General features: G+C 32.5%; 1 protein-coding gene and 1 long non-coding RNA gene across 3 annotated transcripts in view; both read right to left on the bottom strand.

Moving 5' to 3' along the window:
• LOC106110941 (transcription factor hamlet-like) overlaps positions 1-5,431 on the bottom strand; it is a 71,082-nt gene extending 65,651 nt beyond the window's left edge. The window contains exon 1 of the mRNA XM_013292902.1: positions 5,052-5,431. The gene's annotated coding sequence lies outside the window, so the exon portion shown is untranslated. The remainder of the gene's footprint in view (positions 1-5,051) is intronic.
• Positions 5,432-9,533: 4,102 nt separating this feature from the next.
• The window catches only part of LOC106110777, a 51,348-nt gene continuing 47,667 nt past the window's right edge, over positions 9,534-13,214 (bottom strand). For both annotated transcript variants that reach the window (XR_001226120.1, XR_001226121.1), the window contains exons 2-3: positions 10,024-11,180; positions 9,534-9,936 (exon numbers count right to left, since the gene is read on the bottom strand). This is a non-coding gene — a long non-coding RNA (uncharacterized LOC106110777). The remainder of the gene's footprint in view (positions 9,937-10,023; positions 11,181-13,214) is intronic.

The raw sequence follows: 13,214 nt of genomic DNA, 5'->3' as shown, positions 1-13,214 counted from the left end.
TTCTTTTTAATCAAGGTTATTTATTGAGATTACTTTTACGTATCGTTTTCCATAAATTTCCGCCTGAATGGTTTTGTTACGTAATTTACATGTGTAGTTAAAAATGATCTATATTACATGGACGATTTGGTTGATTTTACCGTATCGATAATTTTTAAGGTTAACAATACTTTTACTAAACGATAAAAGTTAATAATATGTTCATATTAAGTATGTAAGTGATATAACTTTGAAAAAAAAATAATCGTCTAACGGACTATTTCATTTAACATTTTTAGGGCTTGTCCCACCAAATTGTAAATGTGTGATAACAATCCAACGTGTAAAATATGTGATGGAAATGACAGTGACGTCATTTTAAATTGTCTGATAATTTATCAGCCAGTGGTGGGACAGGTCCTTAATATCGTTATTTATACATATAGGGATGTACGTAGAAGATATGAATGCAGTTGAATCTGTTAAATATGTCTATATGTACCATTAAGTTAATTATTACGAAGCTAATGGATATTGACGATTCAAAATTCTATCTCCTTTCCATTAATCGGTCAATATAGTTATGAGTACTTCGATTAATGATTAATCGATATAATGATTGACTAACGATTGATTCGCCGATCAGTGACAAACGCAGCATTAAATTGGCTCAGTCATTTTGTATATCAACCTCGTTCCCTTTTCCTAGTGCATCGAATTAGCGATCGAAAGGCTCACAATATAGGCGCAAACGGCATTCATGTGTGTGAACGAGTTTTGTATGAAGAACAATCGACTTCCCATGCACTCGATTGCCATCTCGGCGGTAAACTAAACTTACGCAACTGCCCTCAGTGGAAGACATATATTGAGATAATGAAAGCCATATTTTTTAAGCAGTTAAAACACGTGTGAGCGAACTATATGGCTCCTAGTAAACTAGGTCTCTGGGTAATATAACTGATCTTTACCAGATATGAAGCCGCCGGTGATATTTGTAGCGGACGATGACGTCACATACGTAGTTAATATGATTTAAGATTCATCCAGCATTACTGATAAGTATCTAAACTCAAATGTTAACTTAATCGAGACTTTCCTAGGCCGTTTTTTAGGAATTCCTGCGACGTTCTCACGAGTTTAATGCGTATTATGATTGAATGATAACGCAATACGAGCATTTAGTAAGTTATAAATTTAAATAATACTCACTTTTCTTTTTGTGACTTGAATTTGTCGCTTAAAATGATAGATGTGAACTGCTGCTAGTTTTGAGCCATACAAATTAACTTAATTTGGACGGTGTAGGAAAGTTTTTTTGTAGAAAATAAATTTATAAAACGCCATTTAAACTAAACACATAGAAACAGCGAAAGTTTAGATGGATGGATGAATGTTTGTTAGAGTTTGTAGCTCAAACGGATGAAAGGATTTCGATGTAATTTAGTATAGATGTAGAGGATAGTCTGGAAGAACACATAGGCTACTAACTTTAATTATTTTTAATTCCACGCGGACAGAGTCGCGGGCGAAAGTTAGTTATAGATAGATTTCGTAGTAGGTAACTCGAAAGTGATGGCTTATCGTTTAATCTACTCTTTCCGGAGATGATGTTCTTGATTCGTTGTTAATCTGATCTAAATATCTGCATCAGTTTAAACCGAACACAGATTTAACATTTAAACTATGTATTAGCGACATTTTAATCGACGAGATCGATTTAGGCGCGATGTAAGTAGCAACCTGCCTTAACTAAATAGCTATGGCACTTTGGTTTGGCGTATTTAAAAAAAAAATTGTATCTGAGAATTGACGAATTGTTAAATAGAATCCTTCTTCTAAGAATATTCTCCTATAGATGTGGTAGGTAAAGTGTAATGCGAAATACTTCTTATATTTGCTATATTAACAATGGCTTATAGATATGTACTGCGACGTAATACTGATCCGATTTAGATATATTATATTTCCAATGTTGACCTCAACAAATCGACTGCACATTATGAAAATGAATCTAAAAATTATGCGACACCGTCTACATCGCCGTCTGTGCATTTTTTTACAATCTGAATTTCATCATTGATGTACTTGAATGCAGACTATTTTAAATTTCCTTGAATTTTTATTAGCGATCTCAGTCTCTGTCTCAAATGCTCTTTGAGAACTATTGCTTTGTCTATCAAAGGTGCAAGCGATTTCGGTCGGGTTTATCAACAAATAGTGTATGTTTAGATTGAAAATTGCTCGTACTTCTTGCAGAATTATAAATACACCCCCTTGTTGTGTCGAATTTATTTATTGCATCGCAATATGTGTTTGATGCAGCAGACGAAATACATTTATAACGGTCTCCTAGCGACAGACGGATAGTTTTTTTTATGAATTTTGTTACTTTGTATTATACTCACGTTGCAGCTGAGATGCATTAACTAGTTCTTGTAAGATATTATTCAATATCAAATAGTGATGTTTATAATAAAAATACCTCCTGCTGTTTGTAATAATTTAAATAATATTATTAAATTTAAATACTTGTATTAGAAAGAAGAGTAAGAAATTCTTTCAACGTTATATTTTGAAAAATAATCTTAAAATCTGAAAAAACACATAACAACAGTACAGTAAATTAAAAAAATGGCTATACTCGCGTTCAAAAGATTCCACTTATCACATAGGTTATAAAATAATATTTAAGAAGAAATAAACGGCATCATAAGAACCTTCGTAGGTAATTAGTAGTAAACTGCAATTATATGCAAATTTGACGCATGTCAAGTGAGCTCGTTTTGCAAGCATCTATTTGTCGTCACACCTACGTCGATAATTTTGTCACATTTAGTGTAAGTAAATGTATGTAAATTGATATGTAATGTTGGTAATATATTTTAAATTAAGAATTAGACGTAAAAGCGCGCGAACACTTTTGACTAAATTATCGCACAACTAAACAGTTGAATGGACTGCGAAACAATCGACAATCGCAAAATTATTATACGATTATTTAGTTATGTGACTCCTTAAGAATTAAATTTGCATTTAAAACTTTTAATAACTTAACTAAGAACTTAACATTCTAATTTTACAATTACTTCTAAACATTTAATGACATAAAAATCGTAAGCGTCATGCAACACATAAAAATGTAATTCCATTATATTATACTTTTATATTGAAATCGCATTTCTAATAGCGTATTTCGTATTTTAATTGCTTTATTACATCACTATTTAATGATAATTAATTAACAGCTTTTAAAATAACCAAACAAAAAATCAGACAGCTCTTAAGTAAAAATAAACGAATAAAGAAACCGGAATGTCTATGCCACCTGATCGATATAAGATCAACTCTGTCAGTTACCTAACTCTACGCACCTATTCTGCAAGCAGTGAAAGCGAAATGTCTATTTTTTATACCAGAGATGACATAGCAGTTCAAAGTAGGGAGGTTTTTTTTATTCGAAAACGCAATCTTCATCTGCGGTCTACGGAGTCTATAACAAGAAAACGACCATGATTGACTTCTGACGGCGCAATCAATTCGTTGCTACTACGTTTATAACGTAAGTATCGCTAACAGTATAAAAAAACTTTCGGTAGAGTTTAATTGACTTCTATTTCAGATCTCTGATAAATGTAGTACTTATTAGACTTGTAATTTGATTGCATATAGTTATGTCATAAAATGTCGCTTTCTAATGCGGCTGAAACTATTGCAAAATTATTTCAGTTTTTTTAAGGAGAAAGAAAGGGACGGTAATTGTTTACGAGTGTTTTAGTAAACAGAACGATTAGTTTCATTTGGCATTTTTTGTGTTCTTTTCATTGTTTTAATGATCGTTTAAATGTTATTTTAATTTTTTTACAAGAAACAAGATGATAAAGAAATAAACGTGGATTAAACGGAAACCGACTGCTTTAATTTTTATTTGTCTGCGATATTACGATTGCCGTATAAGGAGTTCGTATGTGGGAAACACAGAACGCTATAATGGCGTTGATCCAGTTTTTGTGTATTTTTGTTTTTGAAGAATTTTAATTTGCAAATTTATTTGTTTACCAGTTGGAATACACGAAGGATGTTCTCTATTTTATTATTATACACAAGATTGAAATAAATCTTGATTTTCAATATAAATAAGACTAAAAAATTAACACAATTGTCCCTTAAATTTAATTAAAAAAATTCCAATCGAAATATTTAAAAATGTTTTAAATAGTCTAAATATATTAAGAATTTGGCTGATTTCAAGTTAACGATAGCACAATGGATAAAAGTCGAGCAAAAAAGGTTTATCCGACGGCCGGCAGAGTGCGGCGTCGTGCGGCAGGCCCGGGCGACATAGCGTAACTCACTTTCTGGTTTACTAGGTCGAATAATCTTGTTTATTTTATTTTTTATTTATTTGATTGTTACAGCAAGTGAAAATTGTGGTGAAACTGTACCCTTCACTTTTGTTTTTCGGCTTTTATGGGACTTTGATCAAGGTTAATCGGGAAATTAAAAGAAATTGTTACTGAGTTTTAACAAATGTTTGTAATGTTGTATTAACTCTTCTTTCTAAAGTGTTATTGCGAGTAATATTTTTTCCTAATTAGTTCTATTTTTAATTTATTTATAACTAACACATTAGATTTTAAGTGCAACGAGTTCAAATCAGAAACTGATCAGGCGCGAGAAAGCACACTTAAGGTTTCTTTTCAATATTAAATTTGTTTTGAATTATTTTAAGTTTTAAACAAATTCGTTATTTAGAACATTTGTAAATAAATTATAGATCGGGTTCGGAATATTATAATATTACAATTAACATACCGTATCGATAATAAACTCATTATCACTATGCTGGTATCGTCTTTGACAAGGTAAGTAAATTGCGAGCGAATAGTCAACAACGTAAAGTAACGAAATTGTACTGATTGTAAAGTCACAAATTTTGAATGATTTCTGTGTTGACATTTCCATTGAAATGATTTGAAGCATCAAGGTTTACCAATAATGCTTAATACAAATAAGAATTAAAACGAAATGATTGCAAAAAATAAAAATCAAAGTTAATTACAGACACCTACCTGTTTTTATCGGAAATTTCCTTACAACAACCAGTTACGTTTTTCAGTTTTCTTTTTTTACACTTTAATTGAAAAGTTTAATTAAATTATCCCTTTACTGTATTAGAATTTTTGCACAAAATCAGTTTCACTTTCCTTCGTACACTTTGTTCAATTCCAAATATCGTATACACAGTACTAATCATTCAATGTTTTTTTTTCAGTGAGCACTATCACTTGTAAATCCATTCCAACACTAGGGGTGGTGTCGGCGAGGGCGCGAGAGCTTAAAGCTGCGGAGCGACGTGTGGTGCGCGTGCGCAGGTCGCCGTGGCATCGCGTTATCACCGCGAGCTGCGCGCCGCGCGACAACAACACAACTTGAGACTCGATCTCAATAATAACAAGAAAAGAAAACGGTCCAGTTTCAGAGGCTTCCGGATGGCTCGCGGACGGGGCGCGGGCCTTCGGCCGTCCCTTTTTAATATATGCCTCCGTTTCGCTCTCTCTGTCTAACGGTACAGGCTACGACTTGAACGATAGCGCTAGTCGCAAAAGCGACGCCGCCCCGTACGCTTGTCTGCACACAGGTTACTACGGCATTTTTTATTTTTCCCGCCGTTTTGCGTCTTTTACATCGCTATCACATTGCGAACTTTGGTCGGGTTTTGCTCCATATCTACTGTAGCTTGACTTATGTTCTTAATTTTTATTGCTTTATTTTGTTATACTTATTTTCGCAAAAAGTCTCAGTGTTTCGTAGACTACTCGCATTTCTCCCGTTGAAGTCTAATATATGGGAAAAATAATGTGATGAATTGTAAAGTTTTTAATTTTAATTTCGAATTTACTTTCTATATCAAAAATTCAAATAAAAATCATTTAAGTAACTATACAAGAGACATCGCTTTTACTTTATATAACAGTTAAAAAATATTAAATGTTGGTTTGAATATCGAGTTCGTAGTAGTAGCACAATTTAAAATACAATTACTATGAAATAATTTAAATTACCTTGGAGGAGCTGTGTGGGGTAACACTGTACAATATTATTGCATTATTTAAACACTGGGTTGGCCGTTAAATGAGATATATTGCTAATAGTCATTCAAAGTAGGTGTATTTACTTAGTTATTTTATACTTATGTTAGCTTTTTGACTACTTTGATGTATTCTTGAAGGTTATTAGTCTGCCATATTGGTAAGGTTATTCTGTGCAAATCGGAAGAAAACATAAGAGGTAATGAAGACTATGTTTTATTAAAGCATAACATGGCTGTGACGCCCATACTTATATCTAATATACTTGCTACTTATATCACTGGCTTAACTTATATCATAGCTAGAGACCCTAACACATATAAGGTTGCTATTCGTTAAGAACCTTTACTATACAATTGTGCTTTTGATGTTTTTATATACCATTTTGTGAATTTTGTTAATTTTCGCACAATTTAAGTTTCTTTAGTAAAATAAGTGTTTACCACAAACGAAAATCAGATTTTTTAATAAGTTACTAAAATATTTGTTCATGTGTGGTGTAATTTATTTTACGGTTATTTCCGTGCCTTGATGGAGATAGAACTCGAAACGCATAATTCCAGAAAAAAAGCGTGATCGAGTCTCGACTCGAGTTCAGATCACGTAATAAGTGCGTATCGTAAAATATAAGGTGCCGTTGTGAAATTACTGAGCTCATTATGTTAAAATCAACACTGTCGTAACTCTTCTTTATTGCGGTGACCGCGAAAACTCGTCGAAAAAATCACCGAGAAAATAATATCGTTTTAATCTTTGAACGCTTTTGAGTTCGTATCGAAAAGTTTGTTATTAACTTTGTCCAGTTAAGCAGTAAGATCGCATGTATTACACGTTAAGTGTGAAATTTGCTCGAATAATTTCACTGGTTTACAAGAAAAGTTTAAAAAGTGTATCACGGCAGCTGTACTTGAAATTATTAAAGGTTTCGAAAATTTTTGTCACGCGAGTACTATTTTATTTAACTTTTAACAAAGTATCGAAAAAGATTTTAAAATGAAAATAGTTCTTTTCAGTGCAAATAAACGAGGGAAGTATTAAGATTAAAAATGAATTAAAACCACCTTAAATCTATTTTATATTAAATAATGCAAAGTCAAATTAATTTAATTTAATTTTTAAAATTAATTTAATTTTTAAATGGTATACATTTTAAAGGCTTCCTTGGCCGCGTTTTTAACCGATTGAGATGTAAGTAAAAATTTGATTTAAAAATCGAAATAGTCATATCTTTAAGGAGATCAGGAAATACAAGATTATAAAGTTATCGGAATTTACAGTGGTCTAAAAATAAATATTGTGCAATTTACATGTACCTTCGTACGTAACCTTACGAAAATAAAATAATAAAACTATGCCTTTCTTTTTAACTGCGTCCGAACAGACAGAGATAGCAATAGATTACGCTTTTACAGGTTTTTCACTAAGTTTTATATTAACTATCAGAATATTAAGGTAAATTTTAATATCATGTTACGATCTTAGTTTTAATTATTAACTTTACGTTGAAAGAAGGTCGCTTAATTTATAAGATAGAATCTTTCAATATCAATCAATTATTTTACAAACAACAACAATATAACTCAAGCCTGTAATCCAAACGGGTAGGCGGAGACCATGGATCCTTACATAGCGCAGTTCTGACTTACTTTTCTTGCTTCTTCCACATTACTACATCTTAACAAACACATTTTGAATAATAAATGCTTCCAAGCGTTCCAAGATGCGTTATTTTAGGGTCGGTTTTCATGCAACAATTTAATATATATAATACATCTCTATATAGACAGTCATCGGTTACAGATAAATAACCTGTTAATGTTTCCTTTTTTAATTAAAAATTGTTTTGTTTTATAGTAGCATTATATTTTTTATTCTATATTAAATAATTCAAGTTTCTGAGAATTCTAACGTAATAGCATGTAATTAAGTACAGGGTGAGTGAAAATAATACGTTTAATATTTTGCGACAAGTTTTAATCATTTCTGATATAAATTCTTTTAGATAATTGCGGTTTTACTGAGAAAAGCTGCATATCACTTGAATACAATTTAAATTTTTGTATACTTATTGAGTTAATATCTGTAAATAAAACGCTCCTATGCCTCAATTATATGTAAATATATTAAAAATATTAGTGTAAAGAGTTTAAACACGTAGTTTTGATTGTTTCTTTTACAAGAACTAAGTCAATTTGAAAAAAAATATTTAATCTGCACTAAATATAATAAAAACTTTTTCGTTTAATATTTTGTCAATTAAATGAAAACCGTAAAATTAAATTAAACTTATACTCAACATAAATAATTTGAAATATATATTTTAACACATGTTAACCAATACCATTTAGGGTCCTTAAAGAAGCGAGCCTACAATTTCCTCAAAGGCCGGCAACGGATCTGTAGTTCCTCTGGTGTTGTGGATGTCCATGGGCGTCGTTGATCACCTTTGTGTTCACGCCGATCGTTTGCCCCCTTCTCGTATATTAAAAAAAACATGTATGTAATTTTTACAGGTATCATGGTCAATTTAAAATATTTTAAAAATGGAAGCAAGGGTTATTTCAGCTTTTTTAGTACGAAATTGCTTTACTTCCATGACATTGGCGGTTTGGATCTTATATTTCCTGTATCATAAAAGTTGGATATTCGTACATTTTCTTTGAAATAAATTAAAAGGCCTTGCAGATTTCGTGGTTTACATACACACGTCCGCGTTTGTGAATAGCCTGTTAAAGCGTGAGGTGAAACGATCTCAATTTGGATAAACTTAACGCCTTTTAGTCAGTCGATTGTGGCTTGGTGTGATATAATGGAATATTACTTATTTTGATGCATGTTTACGTTAAAAAGAGTCTTGAATGAGTAATTATTTTCCTATTTTGGAGTAAAGAAGTTAGTAATCTGACTAGATTTCAGACGCGACTTTCAGACTGCAATATCATATCTAATTACTAGACAAGACACTATGAGTTTGAAATGTTACGGACAAAAATCTCAAAAGAAAAGGATCAAAAAAAGAGTAAAAGTTTTGACGTATAAAAATCAAATTAACTTTTTTGTATTTATTCAAATCGATTACGCTAACAAAAATTTAACCAGTAGTTGGCGTTAGTGATAGAAGAGGCTTTTTTACCTTTTGTCTTAGTATGAATTACAGTAACGCATCGGAATTATTAAAACCCGTCAATCAAGTTCACCCGAGGCGAGTATCTGGTTCACATCTCCGCAGACTTACGAAGCGTTTAAAATTGGATATGACATTTTCGACTGTAAAATTATATTTGATATTAACTTATAAGGCGTTGAACATCTTTAAAGAGATTTATTACCACAATTTTTGTTCATATCGTAAACAGAATTTTTATTTATAAAAACATTTTTGTAATCTATTTTGTAAAGTTTATTAGTTGACAGTACAAAATCTGATTGCAAAAATATACAAATATTATTAGAACGCATGCTACAAATATTTTCTTAGCAGTTTTTAATTTGATACATATTTCATACTAGTTAGAAATACTTTAGTACCTCTAATGGAAAAGGGTATACCAGATGTTATTACAATGTTCATAATCTTTCCTTTTTCATCCAGCAACGTTTTTACGAAATAATCGTATATTAAGAATGTCGCTATATAAAAAACAAGTGGGCGCGCTATATTTAGAGCGGGCGTTCGAAACTCGTAGATTAGTAGCTCCAAATGAACGGCTTCGAATGCGCAGTAGCGTGTATTATAGTCGAGTTGTAGGCATTGCAACCATTTTAGCTAGGCGTGGTCGCCAAAGACCTTAGAGAACGGATGTAACAGCCTCGTTTTCCCCGCCGACTGCCACCATTCCAGATCGACGTTTGATGATAACCGACTCTGAAATAAAATAAAATAACGCTTGAGTGAAAAGGTCAGCCGGCCGCCGCTGCGCCGAAATTAAACTTGAAAAATAATAATCATTACCGTCACAAAGAGCCCAACGGGTCCGAGGCTCAGTATTTTGACAGCTCGAATGTCGATTCACGACTCACCATGCCTCGCGCCCCTTTCGACGGCTTTTCTTTTGCAAAAAAATAAATAATATTATAAATTATGTTCAGTGGACCTTAAGTTTTTTGGTGAGATCGTATCGTTAAATTTTACGGCTTAATTTTTATACGAAGAGAAATGTATCGCCACTGTTCGCAAAAGTTATGGTTATTTTATACTTATTGTTTGTTGAAGTGGTGAAGATGAGAATGATTCCTTGCGTTTTTGTTAGCGCAGAACATATTTGGGTAGACTCATGTGGTACCGGTGACTCCACTGGAAAAGATTTATGGTGTAATTAAGGCCATGCGTTTTCTTTAAAGGTACTGTATAATGACCACCATAAAAGTTATGAAGAGTTCGTCAAATAATTAAGATTTCGTTCCGTTTCTAACTAATCCATTTTCCTTCTTTACAGTTTAGAAATAACCGTATATTAATTAGTGCATTAATTAATTTTAATAAATATCCGCTTTGGTCAGCCGGAAAGGTATCTATCGTTGTGATCGAGCACAAAACAGATCCGTAATGATCAGAATGTGATCTGATTTAATAATTAATGTGTAAATTACCGCGAAACAATCGCGGATGTCTGTTTGTCTCTGAGTGATTCGTTATCCTTTTATCACTTACTCATTTATTTATGATCTATTAAAAATTCCAAGTGATACAGTTGATTAGCATTTATCTTTCACACCCGACTGGTTTTTAGAATTTGCTATTACAAATAAAAATTGTTAAGTACATTCGTTAGAATAAGCTTCTGCTTTGTCGAGTGTATGATTAGCGGACTAGTGATGCTATTAAATACAGCATTTATGACCGATAATGGTATAGCAAAAGCAGGATATAGAACGAATAACAATTGTCTGTATCGATGTGTTGGTGCAGCGGGCAGGCGTGCGAGGGTGTGCGGCGAGGGGCGCGGGCGGGGGGCGGGCGTGGCCGGCGCCGGCCGCTCTCCTTGACTCCAGCGTCAAGCATCGCATGATCTCCGCTTGTGCAGCTTATCCAATCGTTCTTGATACTTTTATTAATTTTACCAGGAGTTTTCATTCACTTCAATATTTTATCGAATGTGTTTTCCGGAACTGTAACAAAAACGATTGTTATTGGACATGTTTTATAGAATAATGGAAACTAAATCTATATTATAACTTAAATCTATCTTAAACAATTAAGTCCAATCTATAATCAAAAATCAGTAAATTTTACAACCGTGAAGAATATGTAAAATGTAACTATTTCATGTTTTCTATTTCTGGCACTTTATTTATTCATTATAAATTTGTATCTATATTTTTGCATCGTTCATGCTATTTGTAATTCATAATTTTTATTAGTTAAAAATTGTCACCAAAAGCTCCTTAATTAAGACATCAACTTATAAAACATGACGAATTTAATAAAAACAGGCCAAGTACTAAGAGGTGGTGGTCGGAATATATTCGGAGTGAATGTGGCTGCGCGGTGGACGCGGGCGCGGTGATAAGCTCGCCGTTATCACACCGGCTAATGCCCGAACCTTCGTGCAACCGGCCCTTTGTCCGCGTACTGCATTTACTGTGCCATTTTGCGACTTTTGTAATCACATCATGACACTTAACATGACTTGACGTTTTTTGCGCTAATGGATTTTGATTGGTTCCATATTGAAACAATACTAACTGTATTGACTATTTTTGTTAAATGCGCAACATTCTTACTGCCGTAGTTAGACACATTTAATGGATACTCGTACTAAAAGTGTCACTTATTGTAGTATAGATTTCTACTATAAGTAAATAGAGATAGGAGGTTAATACAAATCGGTTCAAATCTTGTTAACTTTTAGATGTGTTTCTATTGTTTTGAAAACTTTACTTTTACCTCAGTTATCGTCAAGACTAAAATAAATATATAAAAAGTAAATTAAAAATATATTAATACTCTACTAAAGCAACTTTTTGAGTTTGCCGTCAAAACGGCTAAACAGAACTCGATGAAATTTGGCATAGACTTTGCAAAGTCTGAACGAACATATATTTACATTAGTTTTTTTTTAATTCCACGCAGACGTAGTCGCGGACGAAAGTTAATGTTTGATAAGGTTAAAAATGCGATTCGCATAACCTGTCTTTGAAGAAGATATTTTCTCATAAGCACTAATGGACACTATCGCGCCGGACGTAGTGTCGTAAGCGTCCGTAGCTCTAAATGTACTGCCTCATTTCACCTTCCTCCATCCGTTACAATGATTGATACATAACATCACTACATCCGTTTGATTCACGTTCGCAAAGCAGTTTCGCAGGTGACCATCTTAAATGCGAATCGTCTTCACTAGTTCATACACGGCCACATATAGCTATGAGCATTTTCGAATCCTTGGTATGTTTGTTTCAAGAACAGAACACGAGTGTTTTTAAATTAGGACATTAAGCAAACCAATGCAAATATTTTAAATAAAGGGGTTAGGGTTGAAAACGCAAAAAGGAACTCCTCTTTTTTATTTTAATCTAGATTCTAAGATTACTTATAATTAAATTGTGCATATTACAAATGTGAATATCTCTCACGCCCTTGACCCAGAGGGGTAGGATGTAATAGCGGATTTCCATTTCGCACGGTTATGGCATACATCGCAATTATGCAGTTTATATTACACATATTTGACGGATATGGCTAAATTGAAATACTAAGTAAATAATTTGTGAGATCGATTTTAAAATTACAAAACTTTTACTATGAAATAAAAAGCATAGTTTTAACTATCGTAGTTTTTATAACGACGATTTTAAATTATTTTGACAATTACAAAATAATATTATAAAGAGGATATATTTGTATTTTTGTATATATTGTAATAACTCAAAAACTACTGGGCCGATTTAAAAAATTCTTTCACCATTAAAAAGCTACGTTATCAGTGATAACTAAAGGCTACGTTTTCTGTGATTATTAAATTTCCCGCCTGCAAAGTCGCGAGCAACAACTAGTCAGTTTTAACGTGATTTGTTGTAAATTGTATCGAAGTTACATACAGCCAAAATTAATCTATTACAAAAAAAGTATGTACATATAGCCGTTGATCTTTGATTTAGAAACATGTATAGCATATTATTATATCGACATTATTGATTGTA

Source organism: Papilio polytes, unplaced genomic scaffold (assembly GCF_000836215.1).
Source record: "Papilio polytes unplaced genomic scaffold, Ppol_1.0 DF824191.1, whole genome shotgun sequence".
Classification (NCBI taxonomy): domain Eukaryota; kingdom Metazoa; phylum Arthropoda; class Insecta; order Lepidoptera; family Papilionidae; genus Papilio; species Papilio polytes.
Note: the sequence above shows the minus strand (reverse complement) of the source record. Positions and strands in the feature narration are given on the sequence as shown.